General features: G+C 38.2%; 1 protein-coding gene across 1 annotated transcript in view; it reads right to left on the bottom strand.

Moving 5' to 3' along the window:
- sdk2b (sidekick cell adhesion molecule 2b) overlaps window positions 1-14,603 on the bottom strand; it is a 311,947-nt gene that overhangs the window by 195,830 nt on the left and 101,514 nt on the right. The window lies entirely within an intron of this gene.

The following is a 14,603-nucleotide window of genomic DNA, read 5'->3' on the forward strand; positions in this document are numbered from 1 at the left end:
GGTCACTGTGGTTCTGGAAGGTAAACCTACCATGTATATATTTTACAAAAGGTCACATTTGGGAAAAAAAAAAAAAAAAAAAAAAAAAAAAAACTGTCTTTGTGCTGAGTTACTGTGCTAATGTTACCTGCTTCACTTCATACCATGGCACATAGCCACAAAGGGAAGAAAAGTCCTCAGTTGGAACTAATAATGATACAAGTATGTGTCTGATCTGCCGCGTTTAATCCTTCCGTTGTTGTGACTTGATGGCTGTTCAGGCTCCACTTCTTCTGCTGCAGGGTTTGCTTGGGGGTCAAAGATGTATGGATGTACCACTGTGGATCTTCTTGTAGCCATTTTCACATGCCTAAGGTGCTAATGAGTTGGGAGGGCTTATTTGCATAATCGTGACGTACCCTTAAAGCAGCGCATTCCTAAATGAGCTCAAAATGGGCAGAACTAATGGGATGAAATCTCAATGTCTGAGAATAATGTATGTTATACATCTCCTACTCACTGTATCATTAAAGGGGAAGCATTATGTAAAATCAACTTTTTGAGCTTTTCATCATGTTATTGTGTTATTCCCTCATCAGAAACATACCTGGAGTGTTGCTTTGATTTTTTTTCATGCATGTTTGAGAAATCCTTTAATCTCCCATTTCAGCCATTCGAGTTGCATAAACGGTTGGTCACACTCGGCTCTTTCAGACAAGCGGCGGCAGCAATTAGCAAACACCTGGTAGAATTGTACATCTGCTGAGCTCATCACAAGCGCTACTACTCAATGTTATGCTGGTAATACCATTGTTAAAGGCTTAATAGAGAAATGTTGTGATGACGTGCTATAGGCAGTGTGGGAAAGAACAGGAGTTTCTTAAAGAGACAAGGCGTTAAATTGTGAAGTCAAATTTATTTTAAGTCTAGTTTGACAATACAGCATTTTTATGATTTTTTTATGCTGCCTTCAACTGAAGGCAACATAGTTACTTCATTGTACTATAAATTATCACTGTGTGCAAGGAAAATGCATAGTATTGCTCTCTTAAGAAGAGAAATTCTCTCTTCCATCAGTTCAGGACATTTCATTCATCATGTTTAATTGTCTGATCAGACATATTTGAAATTGAAACAAAAAAAACAAAAAAAAAAGAGAGAGAGAGATCACACTTCACTGTAGCGAATCTGAATGCGCAGAAACCACCAGCCTCCCTGCACAGTCCTTTGCTCATCCCGTGAGTCATTTTCCCAGCCTCAAGGAAAGGTGTAATGCATGCCGGGTAAAAGATAATGTAATTTGGAGTAGATAATAAATAATGAATAGTCAGGGCACAACTAAAGTATATGGGAGGAAATATTATCTGGTGTTTTAACTGTAGGCTGGGTAAGTGATAAAGTGGAATCTATCTCCAGTTAATACTGCTGTCTAGCCTGTGGGCAGGAGGCATTAAAACAAGCCAAAGAGTGAACAGTATAAAACCCCTCAAGCCAAAGGAGGAATAAAACACATGAACCTGCTGCCTTTTTCCTTCAGTTTAAATGTGACTTCAGGGAGTTTAAAAGTCGCCAGCAGAAGAAAAAAAAAAAAAAAAAAAAAGCACGAACAGACAAAACACACCCAGAGTTTTTTTTTTTTTTCCCCCCGCTTCCCCCTTTCTCTCTTGACCCAGATGGCTGAATGTGACATCTTCAAGGAAAGAAAATAATGTCATCTGATAGTCTGGAGTTCCAGACTCCTGTTCTGTCTGATGCGTACCCATCTCTCCCCTATGTCAATCCTCAGTGCAGGCTTATACATCAAAACCTCAGAGTAGTCAGTTAACCACCCAGTCTTTCATCTTGCAGACTGGAAAGATGAGAACCTGCTATAACAATAGCTGAAGGGTTCGGGTCAGGTCAGCAATGACGGACTGCAGGGTTTAGGGTTTGTGACAAGGTTAGACCCTGCTGTCCAACCACAGTGCACCACCAACGTTCTTTGCACTCCTGAACTGTAATCCCTGTGTTCCCTGCTACTTAGGCTGATGGATACAGGAGGGGACTGAGTGGAGCAGCATAGATATCAGCTTCTTTTTGACAGTCATCCCTGTGGGCTGTCACTCAACACAGATCCTCCCATCCTCTACTTCTTGTCTGGCTCCTTTTGCCCTCCTAATCTGCAGTTCTTACTACCTTCATCCTGTGAAGTCTTCTGCCTTCCAGCTTTTGTTTGGGAGATTAGCTCAGCTCTCTGCCCACCAGGAGTTTAGGTTTCTGTTTGAACACTGAGGGGAACACATTACTTGGGAGGCTGGAAATCTGGAAGGAAAATCATTATGCTTCCTGCACTGTTGTGTTTTCTTTAATTGCTCCAAACTGTCATTTTTACGGACTCCTAGTCTAGACGTCTACAGATAAACATTTAATGAATCTATTAAATCCTGTTATTTCCTACAATCTACACTGATTGAGGAAAATACCCTGATTCCCCAGACTTATTGCAGTTTGTTCTGTTGCAGCATGCACATCTAAAAGGTCTACATATTAGTGTATATCAGAGGAAAGACAAGTCTTGACTTGAAACGACCTCAGACAGAGACGGGACAGGGCACACAGATTAGAAAGACAAAATAATACCTGCAGCACTAAATGTTATTAGTAAAATATATTAATATATTTGGCATTTCTCTTAAATGCCTTACTACAGAAAGGCACCTACGCATGTATTTAGAACATGTTGGATGATACCTTTCAGTTAAATCCAATACCTCTAAAAGTCACATTATAAATATAAAGTTCTCTATTTATACTCTAAATAAAGAGAATAAAGCATGATGTGCTTTATTCTCTTTACTTAGAGAATAAAGCACATCATGAGGAATTAAGGAATAAAATGCTTTTCCTCATCAGAGACAGAGGAACTGGCCCAACTGGATAGGAAGCTAAAGTATGGGACAATACTTACAAATGCTAAAAAAAGAGACTTGAGACTGGTGAAATAAACAAAGCACATGTCTATTTATCATCACAATATTAAACGACGATGCCTGCAATATTATGCTGTGGGGGAGAAGCAGGGACTGGAAGACGAGGTCCAAGGATTATGTTCAAACCAAAGGACACAAAGTGAACATGGCACAGAAGTGGCTCAGGTCCAACTCTGCACAAGTCATGGTGGCACAGACAGATTCTGAATTTCAACCTCATTCAACGCAACTGTAGACCAGAGAGTGGTGCTAGTTCGGATTTCTCTACAACTTCAGAGCATTTGCAAAAAGAGTGGCAGAAACAAGTCAAAATTGTTGATGTGCAAAAGTTGCAAACTGCAGTTGCATTTCATGTCAAAATGCTTCTGTTTTTGTAAGGCAGCTTTTTGTTCAAATTGAATGTCACATGCTTTTGGCTGATTTCAACTGTTTTTTGTTTTTGCTGGTTTGAACTGTTTTGTCTGGCTGGGTTTGATCTGGCTGAAGGTCAGGGTCTTGGCTTTGGCTGTAGTTAAGTCCCAGCTTCAGGACTGCTAGGACATGGTTCAGAAGGGCAAGAGGTTTGTTTTCTGTTTCTATTATACTGATTTTAAACCAGTTCCATGTGTTTGCTGATGCCAGTTCGGAAGAGCACCTCACCAGCATTTTATTTACTTCTACCAAATCCATTTACACTTCATTTTAGTTCCTAATTCAATGGGAATTGATAACAGAATCGATATTGATAAATTCTTATCTATTTCCATCCCTATCTGCCACATAGCAAAACTTGAAGACAGTTGCGAGGTCTGTGTACTTCAGCCAGTGCAACCATATGCCAAGATGTTTTGCTAACTAAAGTTCAACCTCAACCCCTGGCCCTAATTACCTCTGGAAAAATAAAAAACAGGACCAGTCCAGATATATTTTTGTCATGGGTAATTTTTTTTTGTATTTCAAGGGCTGGAACCAAACTCTACAGGGCATAGATCCAAACCACAGAGGGATGCTTAACATGGGGAAGAATTTAACTGGGGCATTTATCTGAAGTCAGCGCTGCATAAAGTGAATACCTAAAATAAGCCACGGGCTCAGAAAAAAAAATGTCTTTCTGACCTCACTGCGATTCATCTTCATTCATTACACATACGAGAGAAAATAAACTCAAAGGAAAAGAGTTGTGCATTACTCTAATGGCCCAGAAAACAATTACTGAGAAGTTAATAACTTTCCATAGCAGCTTGGAAAATTTAAAGAAGACGCCAGGGTGCAAAGAGAGCGATATTGCAACAACAAAGTCATTGGAAGCCTAGTGTTTATTACGGTGAGCCCTAACAGAAATAAATCTAAAGCTCAACCAGCCTTGTTCTCTGGAATACAGCCAGTATTTACACCCAAAAACAAAAAGGTTTATTAAGCTTGGAACATTCCATATGAACAATTAAAAAAATTAAACAAAAACTGAATATAAGCTGTAAATGCAGTAATTTAAAAAATAAGCTACTAAAAATTAATAATAATAAAAAAATGCATTTCATTTGTACAATCAAAGTAAGTCCAGTTTCAATACAAGTCAATCATATTGTTAGCTTCATGGTCCAATTGTACACGTATAAATACAATTTAATGTACAATATAATGCAGATATCAAATGCAAATCATTAAAAGGCAGTTTACATAAATAAGCCTGAGTGACTGCATTAAAACAGTCGTGTCGCAGCAATCCTTTATCTTTGGAATGCATGTAATGGCTGTGGAGAGGGAACACTCTATGTTAACAGCAACAAACCATCTACAAAGCCAGGCTAAAAGTAGATCGGCATCTGCAACAACCAGCAGGTCTTTTAGAGCAAACAGAAATAAAACAAAAAGAAATGATCAACCAAAACAAAACAAAAAAAAAAGACACCTACCAGTACTTTCTATGGAAAAGATAAACTCATAATAAGAATTAGTCTCAGTGGTAGCTCTGACAATAACTCAATGCAAAAAAATCAAAACAAAAACAGAAACACCAAACTAGTCAGTTTCTGCAAGAACAGCAAAGACCTACAAAGAGTCAATCGTAGCCATAGCGCCATCGATGACTACACAAAAAAAGAGACCGGGCAGGTCTATCATCAAAGGTGAAAATACCCCCGAAAAAACAATGAGTACACAGAGTTAATGAAAGAAAAAATTAATTCAATGACTTCATCAAGGAAATTGAGATGGTTAGGATACACATAGGAGTACATCATATGGTAAAGAAAAACAAAGCGTGCACAAAATCAAAAGCAGTTAGAGCTCTTTCAATGGCTTCTTCCAGGGGAGAAATACCTAAACAGTAAAGAACTGGGCCGGGGGTACTTTCTATTGGGAAGAAAAGCACAGAATATACAGAATCAATAGGAGAACTCGCTCTGTCAATGGCTTTCTCCAGAGGATATACACTAAACATAGAAGGACCAGGGCAGGTGTACTTTGTATGGGAAATCAAGTCAATGAGTAACCAAGATCAATAGCAGTAATAGTTCCTGTGGCTCTGTCCAGGACAGAAAACAGCTGTACAGAGAAACGGCATCAGGAGCACAAAAAATAATAACAGTTATCAATTGTTAAACCAAATAAACCTGTAGCATATTGTAAGCTATAACTATAAAAATAAAAAATATTAGTATATTTATTGCCAGTTAGAATCTACAGGACTAATTGTCGATGGACGAAATTAATGTCAAGAAATCAGTTTTTACTGATCACACCTCCTCACACTCCCCTACAAGACTGCCATCTATCATCATCAGCATTTAGGAAAGAGCCACTAAAAAACTGTCATCTGCCAACTTCTGTCTGCTGAAAACAATAAATCCAGATTTATTAACATTTTGTTCCCCTACATTGTCAGCTTGTTTACGTCTGTATATTCTTCCTTGTTGTCACCATTTGTACGGCTTTTTTTTTATTTTTTTTTTATCCCCGGCATACACTAGGTTATTTACACACAACCGTGTTCCCTTGCTGATGCCTTTTTGAAAACCACTTAATTAGAAAAGGCTGTAAGACTCAAATGTGCACCTCTGCCACCACAATGAAGCACCACAAAACACCCATACATACAAGTCTGTTTTTTTTTCCTACATTCCTTTTCAGTCACCTTTTATCTTATGTGCTCTATCTGGCTAATTACACAGAGATTAGAGGTGGTGGCGCGTCCCAGTAAACAACACAACAGGTGTAAGGACATTAATATTCATCTAGGTTTTATTTATGGAGTGCAGCACAGGTAAGAAAAAAAAAAGAAAAAAAAAGCAGGGACAAGCTTCTGAATGCAGGAAATTAGAGACAAGAAAAGTGTGTGTAAAAAGGCAGCAGCAACTACATGGGAACTGGGACAGCACACTTTTAATTAAGGGAAACATCTGAAAGAACACACAAAGTTCACTGATTTAGCATACTCGGGGAGAATACACATCCTCATTAGCAACAGGTTTAAAAAAAAATCCATGTGGGAAGGTAGGCGATGTGGGCAGCCACATATCTTTGGTAGTCATCATCAGCAAGATACGGACCCTGATTTTTAGAGGGCACTGTCTGCTTTCTTTTAGAAAAAAAAAAAAAAAAAAAGGTTTCTGCAATTTTCACACCAAGTTACAAAGAAGGAACAGCAGGATAAAACCACAGTTTCGTCTGAGCTGTTTTGCCTCTGATTTAAGTTACACACTGCTGGAAACTTCCAAACTTTAACAGATTGGGACCCCTCTGAACTTTCTAAGTTCACATAAAGGAACTTCTGGAGCATGATTAAAACCACATGCCACGTTTTTCCTTCTGTTTTTTTTTTTTTTTTTTGTCTTTGTGTGGATGTGACCTATACTGTACAGCTGTTAAATCTTTTGGTCACATACACACACAGAGCACATAGACTCAGGTTTTTTTTTTTTTAGATGTGCACACTGACCCACTGGTGGCAGCTTATCCATTTAAGCAGATGAGACGGTGCTTTGTGGCTCCCAAAGGCAAAAAAGTAAAATGATTTGAAGCACCACTTCTCTTTAGTTGACTATATTTCAATTGGACTGATGTTTTCTTTTGTTTTGTCTACTAACGTTTTGACCCAGATTCTGAAACGTGGCCCGCTCATTCTGAATTAGATTTCACATGTCACTGCGTGTTTACGCAAGGCTGGCTGACCGACATTTGGATCAGTCAAGCTTTGGTAGAATCGGGCACTGTAGATCTCAGGACGTTTGGACAATAGCTTCGCTAAGAAGAGGCTCAATCAGCCTCTTCATGCCCCATTAGAAGAAGTATTTAGAAGTTTTACACAAGTAAATCTATTAAAACTAGTGATATGTTTATGTTCTGCTCCAATAGAAAAGCAATGCCACCTCATGGTTTCTGTGTTGAACTGTATCTCTTTGCCTGACAAAACCCATAAACAGAGTTATTACTGCCATTAACTATGTGTCCTTTTCGTTCTTTCTTTCTCATGAAAAGTATTCCAGGCAACTGATTGTCTGTTCAACTGCTTCTACACTTGGAAAAGCCTTTCACAGAGCTAATGCCAGTAGGTTTTTTTGTACTCTTTAAACAAAGTGGTTTCAGTCTATGTGTGTTAGCTGTGTCTCTTAGCTTAACTAACCATTTGATGGACCTTAGGCTGCCAAGGAGTCTGTATTAACTTTATTTTCCCTTTCAATTAAAGATTTCTCCAAACTCTGTGTTTGCTGTGTTTCTTTGTTGGTTGAATCGCTGCAATCAACTCTCTGTATTCCTTTTTTTTTCTTTTTTCTTTCCAATAGTAAGAACTCCTGCAGCAGTGGGTCTTTTTTATTTTCCCTTTTTTGGATTGTTTCCTTCTGTGTTTGATTCTGCTCTTATTGTGCTGAAGTTTTCTTCATGTTTATAGAAGTGGATCGTTTCCAATGTCACCACATGCTTCCTTAGAATGGGTATGTTTACACTACTTTTGAAAGCTACTGCATGTTATACCTCAACATTGAATTTCTAAAAGTAACTTTTGCCCATTTTGTTTCCATGACCAAAAGTGGACAAGACAGGGTACAGAATTCCTCTAAAATGCAAAAAATGTAAGAAAAATCTAAATTAAATCCTTAGAATGTAGTTTCTGTGTTTAGCTCCTAATGAGAAACATTGAGTTGATGCAATCTCTCTTTTATGAAGAACTCCTAATAAAATCTTAGAATACAGTCAGATTTGTATGTTAAAGATCTGGCACCTTTAATCTTCCTCAGAATGACTACTTTATGCTTGAAAATCTCCGCAAACCAACAACTTCCACTGTAACGTACTTGCTACGACAGACAGAAGATGTAGTGCATAAACCAGCTGAAAACGTGAGTTGATATTGATATGCTATTTATAATTTCTATTTGCATAAATTACATTAGCCAAAATGGGAAAGAGCAGGGGGAAAATAAGAGCCAGAGGCAAGCAAGTTGATTCGAATTGCCAAGTAGGACTTATTGCATTTGTTTTGCTCTCTCTCATTTCTCATTAAACCTGGCATCACAGAGTTCAGCTAATGAAGGTGGGGACATTGTGTGCAGCCTCATGTGTTGTCTGTCGGAGTATTCTGTCTACTGACAAATCCTTGTCAGCTGAACACATAGGGCTGACAGGCTCTTGTCAGTGGCAGTAAAAAGGGAGCTCCTGCTAGGTGACCAAACACTTGCAAATCAAGTGTCTATGTAGTCAAGACTTAGACAAGGACTAATAACAGCAGGGACAGTGAACTACTGCTGCCTGCATGCTGCTAATTGGCTTAACATGCAAAGTTGACATGGCTGATTGGGCAGCTAAAGGTGTACACCCCAGGACATTGCGGCTTAGTCACACAGTGCATACTTAAAAGTCAAAAACTATTACTTTTCACACAGATGAAAAAGAGCTTAAAAGCTTTGCATCGGCAGACAAAGCTTTTCTCATTACCTTGTGTGGACCATGTCATCCCATTTTTGAAGAGAGTTCACAATAAACACACTAGGTTTTAGAGATCTGATCTAACCAAGGTGCTTTGCTTCCTTAAGCTTCAACCAAAGCCAACACAATAGCAATGTCATTGTATTTGCTCTGTTAAACTCCAGTGGATTTATATGAAGCAGATATTTAATTTCTGGGTGTGCTTTGTCCCCTAAAGCATTTCTGGAATAAGTACTTTGGTTCTATATGTAAAGTGTAAACAAGCATCGTCTTGGCTAAAGAAACTAAGGCCATGTAATTGCCATGTTAATCAAATGAACATTTTAAAATGCCCTGCCAAACTGGTCTGCAGAATACACCTCTGTCTCCTTTGGGAAACACATCTTTGCTCAACTGATTCACATCAACTAAAATCGGATCATATCAATTGTGTGCCACGCCTTGGAGGGTCCATTATTTGTTAAGCCTTCTGACTGCAATGTCTATGTCTGAGATGATGACATGGCTGATGGATGCACATACTGCTCCAATGTACAGGAAAAATGCATTTGTAATTTTGATAAGAAGCTTAAGAAAATCATATGTTTACTATTCATGGAAGCCTTGGCTCAGGCCACAGTTCAGAAATTCACTATTATGGCCAATTTAGTGCGTATTTTCTGTGCAATGCCTTTTTTGAACCATGTGACAAATTTCTACAACATTGTAGACTTAAAAAATGCCACAACCTTAAGTCCAATGTAGTAACTTGAGTCATAACATTTTTAAACAGAATGTTTTGCTTGCTTATGTTTTCTGATAAAAATAAAAATACTAGTACTTTACTGTGAAGATTCTTGCACTTATTTGTAGAGATGACATTCTCATATTTTCCTGTAATAGCTGCCAAAGAAAACCGTGGGTTTTTTTTTTTGCAAACGTTTATGTTTGTTCACTGAGGCTTTACACCTCACATAACTTTTACAACTCCTGTTTGGCTGCAACGTGGTGGACCGCAATGGCTGGCTGTTTCACCTCTACCTTACAAACATAACTAATATCCACTTATTTCATTCCACATGAACAATACAATTTTGCTTAGGTTTCCATATGGAATTGAACAGATATAGGTCAATGTATTGAATACTGTTATTTAAACTTAATACCTAATTATTACAAAAAAAAGACAGCCACCTACTTTTAGAGTACCAAAACAAAGGCCACTGGATATCTTAAGCAGAAAACCAATTCACTTATCAACTTTCCTCATCAGCCACAGAATTACAGGAAGCATTTGCCAAATGGATCCAATTCGCTATTGTTCTCACTTTGCCAAACCTCACAGCTTTGAATGCTACTCTCTGCCTGAAACAAAATGGATAGAGGGAAGCAAAAAAAAAGGGAAAGAAAAGCAACATCCCCTTTTTGTTTTATGGGTAGGAGTGCTGATTACTGCAATAAAAGGAAACATTTATTGGGATTCAAACTCCCGATCCATTCATGTCAGCTGAGCGACTGAAGGAGACGAGTTAGATAGAAGGTGGCATGTGGTGTAGCTCTCTTCCTTTGTACTGGATAATTTTATTTAAGTCTCTCATTTTGTGAGACTTGCAAACACACAGTCGCAGATGGCCATTATTGCCAGGTTCAATATAGCAATCATTGCTGAAAAATGGCAAACTTTCATTTCATTGTGTACCTCTGAATGGTAATGCCATTGGGGCCACTTTGAAAATGTGAGATTTAATCAAGGAATGGCGAGGCAAGTAGAAGTCTCATCCTAATCAGAGTTGAGAGAGTTATTATAGTCGTGCTGTTTTTGCTCTACAGTTCAACCCAGTGTGTCTCTCTCTCCATAATTTCACATCAAAGCCAACCTCTTCCTGTGTACATTTTTTGCGAGGAAAGACTGGAGTGCTGGTAAAGAGCCCACCTTGGGGTCACCAATCATGTAGAGGACTAGCACATAACTCTGTCATTTCCTGACACCACCACCTTCAAATGGGAGAGGAATGGCAGCCATAAATCGAGCCAGAGGCTGTCCAATCAATGCTACGGCAAGCTGACTGACGTGCCATTTGTCATAAGACGAACGCCTACTTTCCTATACCTACTACAGATAAGACTATTTCAGATGTTTTACTCATTTTATAGGTTTTGCTTTTGTCAATGAAGCCATAGGTTCGTTCAATAGCACTTTGCATTTGCTGAATGTCACAGGATAATTAATGTCACTCAACAATTTCAACACTACTGCTTAAGATGGTTCACTAAATTATTTTTATTTAAATGCTTACAGAACAGAACATGTGAAGCATTGTTCTACTCCAGGATGCTGCCAGGGTTAACTGAAGGACAACTACAGTGTCCTCTTAATGTCTTTTTACAATATTCCTAATACAAATCTATAACAAGCCCTAAAATATTTTATTTTTTTCCCTCATTTCGGTAGTGTGATATATTACTGCACAACAGATAGAAGCATAAAACTGACATTTACTCAGCTACAGAAGCATTTTTTTGTACAGATTTTGCAATAAGTTTTCAGTTATCGTTCTGAAAGATCTAATAACAAAGTATCTTTTCTTTTTCCAGTATTTTGTTTCAACTACAATGACATTTTACAAAATTATGAATTCTTAAAAGTTTTCAAAGGGATACAGAAACGTACAGTCAAAGCACAGCAGATTTTTCACCATACTTTACACCTGGTGCAAGGTCCGTGTCACATAAATCCTTGTTTGTGAGATTATTATACTGCAATAAAAGTTACATTTTAAATATTATATGTTATATAACATTAATGTATGTAGTGAGTCAATGCTGCGCTCAATAACTTCAAACTTCTCGTATGGGAAGGATAAATCACCATAATATTAAGGAAACAGTACCTGCACAATTTTTGCACCAAAGGCAAAACTGTCTGCTCTAAGAGGTTTATCATCGACAGAGTAGTCACAAATATATCCCATGATATGCAAGGACAGAATATAGATACAGATAAAACTGCATAGTCTTATCTGCATAGTTAGAACTATTTCAATGACCCATCTGATATTAATTTCAGTGGACTGCCAGAAACTCACAAAAAGAAGAAAAAAAAATGTATGAAAAATGTAAAAGTGTATGATCGGTAACAGCCCCCTACAAAGCTGCAAAGATTAAGTAGATACAGAAAACAGATGAATGGGTGGATTTTAATACTGAATATCATGCTATGCATAGTGTTGAAGCCCTTATGAAAAAAAGCTTGAACATTTTTTAGTGGTCAGTGAAGGTACTCCATAATTGCTTCCACTTTTCATGGGTTACAGAAGTTAAATGCCCTTCACATTTATCCACATAATCTATTAATGCATCTTAATAATTGATACGACGCCTCTGTGGCCGTGCTCTTGGCCCACAATCAATTAGTAATTTAAATGAGAGGGCAGAGGAGCCAGATGGGATGGTTCACCGAGAAGTTTATAGAACCAGGTGTTCCAGACAATAAATAATAAAAGCTATGCATTTATAGTTCAGACTGATGCAAATGCTGTATCCGCTGTAGCACCAGCAACTGATAGAAAACCTGGGAAAATAAGTCGTTTTCTGGAAATTGCACAATTCTGAAGCTTCACATCACTCCCTCAAACACCCACACTCAGAGGACTCACTCATCCCTCTGTGTTGTAAACCCTTTTAAACATCGATGGTATCCATAAATGACTGATCAATGCACACACGGCACACAAATCTTTGTAACATTGGAGGATTCTTGGGTGAATTTTTTCAGCAAAATAATAATAAAAAAAACAATGGCCAGGGATAGACACCAATAGTCTCATAGTATTAAAACACAAATTTATTTCCCTAATTAAGTGTAAAGTGTAGGAGGATTCTCTCAGCCAACAGAATGTAAGTAAGCCTGAAAATGGTAAGGGAATTGTAACAATTCATTAATTACTCTAAGCTCCAAAGAGCTAGAAAAAAAGGCCCAAGTTCTTTGTAATTGCAAAATAAAGACATTTCAACGACATAAATTTATTTTTTATTTATTTTGTTTAAAAAGCTCTATTTTACTTGATGCCAGTAAATAGCCCCACCCTGCCAATGGTGCACCACCTGCTTGAAGTAGTATCCTATTTTGTAGTGTTAGTGTTAAAAATACAGCAGAATGTTTTACCTTTCCCACTTTGTAGCTTCAAGTTAAGCAGAAGCGAAACAGGGCTAGCAGCGTTCATAGGGGTAATGGGATTTAGCCTTTTGAATCATATATTTAGTTGGACTTTAATTCCTTCAACACGACTAGCAAGAACTATCGGCTGATTCTTTTTGTGGAGGTTAGTGTGACCAAAACAGGCATTAATTACTCAAACACAAATTCTTGCATCATTCTCACTCGCTCATTATTTACCGCGTATCACCAGCTGCCGCCATGTGTAACCGAAAGGTTAATGAAGAGCAAAGCGACATGAGGGCCTCCCAAACCTCCTGCCATTGCTCTGTTACATTGTGCGTTTGTATATGTGGTTGTGCAAGTGCATCTCATCAGACACGTATGCCTGCCATTTCTTAATTATTGATAATGAAGCCCATGGAGACTGCAGTGAAAGATGAAGGGGAAAATGGCAACTGTTGCAGTCAGACATAATAACAATACAAGTCATGATGGCACTGTAATGAGAGCAATTACGCGAGTATACCCTCGACAACCACAACAAAACAAGTCATTCTGCCATTTTCAGAAGTTGGGGCTGTATGATCATCACTCTCTTCATCGAAAACATCTTTCTTTCTTTTTTTAACCGCTTTACCCAAACCCCTTCATTATGACCAAAGTTTCCACATCTAAAACCTATATTCATCCATGTTTTCGTCTACAAAACCCAACTTCCATTGTCGACATAGCAGAAGCCATAAATAATGCTGACAGTCTATGTGGGTTTGATGATTACAACACTCACAAACTCAACACCCTCTGTGCCACATCAACTAGTTCCTGTGACCTTCCCATCCTTGAGAGAGACAGTTTTACATCCCGGCTCTCATTAAATCTCCTGAGGTTTAGGGCCATGGTAAAGCAAACAAATGGCTCGTAATCACAGCGGTAATAAGAACAGAGGTGGTCATTAGAAATGCTGTTTTCCCCATATGGGATTCCTTAAAGAGAGCAGAGGACCCTCTTCTTATTGTGCAAGAGTGACTTACTGTTTCTGGCAGCACAGTGACAGATTGTCCTTGTCTGTATTGGGAGAGATGGGGACTTCTCCTCACTGGCTGACCACCTACTTGACTTGCCCACAAGAAAGCATGAAGAAGTATGAGATTTACTGGGATAACCTTGAGACTTTAGAAAACCCCACAATTTCACTCTGTTATATAAACAAGTAACAAATAATCTTCTCAGCCAATTTGTGAAGTACACTTAGCTACCGCTTTGCCTCCAGGACAGGGTTAATTTTTTAATGGCATAGATTTAGGAAGGTATCAATTTGGTCCATATTGATATAAAATCATTACAAAGTTGCTTCAAATTTGTCAGCTGCATCCATGATGGGATTCTCAACTATCCACCAAAAGCACTTAGTTGTACTAAAATCTGGTAATTACGGAGGCCATGGGAGTTCAGTTAACTCAATGTCAAGTTCAAGAAACCAGTTTAAGATTAACTGAATTTTGTAACTTAGTGCATTATCCGGCTGATAGTAGTCATCAGAAGATGTTTGTAAATCCAAGAGATGGTCGTGTAAGAAAAATTACTAGAATAGACCAGTTCAGTTATTAATTGAAATT

The sequence above is a fragment of the Poecilia mexicana genome, unplaced genomic scaffold (assembly GCF_051168715.1).
Source record: "Poecilia mexicana isolate PSO_F unplaced genomic scaffold, ASM5116871v1 scaffold_19, whole genome shotgun sequence".
Taxonomy (NCBI): domain Eukaryota; kingdom Metazoa; phylum Chordata; class Actinopteri; order Cyprinodontiformes; family Poeciliidae; genus Poecilia; species Poecilia mexicana.